Below are 1767 nucleotides of genomic sequence, written 5' to 3'. Positions count from 1 at the left end.
ATTTGAAATTGAGGCCACAGAAAATCCACAACCATACACATAGACAGGAGCCTCCTGCGTAGGCAGCCATTGACGCTTACCCAGATCCATGTAGGTAGAGGATCAGAGGGGACCATTTTACTTCTTTATGAGTCTACGCATCTCATGGGACAACAGTATGTTTCTTCGTCTACTCTATATCTGTCACTCCTCTGAGTGCACCGGCCTGTAGAGTGTGTATATCCTCTTGGAACATACCTCATTTGTTCTCTGCTCTCTCCTCAGCTCCTGAGTACGACCCTGATGCAGAATTTGTGTACGGTAAGAGACAACAAAATGGTACTGCAGGAAAGGATTATCTGATAGACAGTAATTTGGTAATTTGATAACGCCTAATGGCAAGGAGAGAATGAGTGAGCTAGAGAGCGAGAGAGAGAGAGAGAGAGAGAGAGAGAGGGAAAGAGAGAGCTGTTGCCACAAGAAAAGGGCAACCAGTGAAGAACAAACACCATTGTAAATACAACCCATATTTATTTGGATTTCTTTTCCCTTTTGTACTTTAACTATCTGCACATAATATCACCTTTGTTTGGAACTTTTTGTGAGTGTAATGTTTATTGTAAAAAACGTTTGTTTCTTATCTATTTCACTTGCTTTGGCAATGTAAACACATGTTTCCCATGCCAATAAAGCTCTTAAATTGAATTGAAATTGAGAGAGAGAGAGACAGAGACAATAACAGACAGAGAGAGAGAGAGAGAGAGAGAGAGAGAGAGAGAGAGAGAGAGAGAGAGAGAGAGAGAGAGAGAGAGAGAGAGAGAGAGAGAGAGAGAGAGATAGAGAGAGAGAGAGAGAGAGAGAGAGAGAGAGAGAGAGAGACACACACAGACATACAGATGGATAGAGATGTTGCCATGAGTGAGCTTATGATGAGTGTGTCCTCTGTGTTGTAGACTACCAGACTCTTCGTATTGGAGGTCTGACCTTCGTTGCAGTCATCATGATCCTGTCTGTTCTCCTGCTGGCCAGTGAGTCCCCAGACCAGACTGTGTGTGCATGTGTGTGTGTGTGTGTGTGTGTGTGTGTGTGTGTGTGTGTGTGTGTGTGTGTGTGTGTGTGTGTGTGCGTGCGTGCGTGCGTGCGTGCGTGCGTGCGTGCGTGCGTGCGTGCGTGCGTGCGTGCGTGCGTGTGCACTCTCTCCAACCTGACTGACATCTAACAACCCCATTTTAAACCAATTTAATGATAGTGTTCTCTATTGCCTTGCTGTCTGTTAGGGGCATGGGGAGTGCTGTAATAGACTGTATCATCAGTACTCACTGATTGTCTTTCTCTCTCATCCCCTAGGCAACAAAATCCGCCAATGTGGAAAGCCCAGGGTGAGTGTCCTGATATTAGACAATGGAATACAAAGATGAGATACAGGCTACATCTTGAATGAGAGGCAGTCCACATCCCTCCGTCATTGGTCAAGAAAGTAAAATGTAGTGTTGTTGATGCCACAGTGACCCATTGAGCAAGTTGCTCTCAGGGAAAGCAGTTGTGAAGCAGTATTTAAGTGACATCTGCTGGTCGTTTCGAGACATAGAGTAATGGGTCTGGAAGACTTACTTGACTGAAGCACTCCTATAAGGAGCATAGGCCGTTGATGAATGCCATCCATCTCACTCAGTTTGGGCCAAGTTTTTCCAGGTCACACCAGTTGTGGCAGCTCTCAATCATTTCTGCCTGAACGTCTATCTTCCAAGTGTTTCTTGGGTCCTGGAAGAATGCGAGATTATTCATGAA

This window comes from Salvelinus alpinus, chromosome 21, assembly GCF_045679555.1.
Source record: "Salvelinus alpinus chromosome 21, SLU_Salpinus.1, whole genome shotgun sequence".
In the NCBI taxonomy this organism is placed as follows: Eukaryota; Metazoa; Chordata; class Actinopteri; order Salmoniformes; family Salmonidae; genus Salvelinus; species Salvelinus alpinus.
This window is presented reverse-complemented; position numbering follows the sequence as displayed.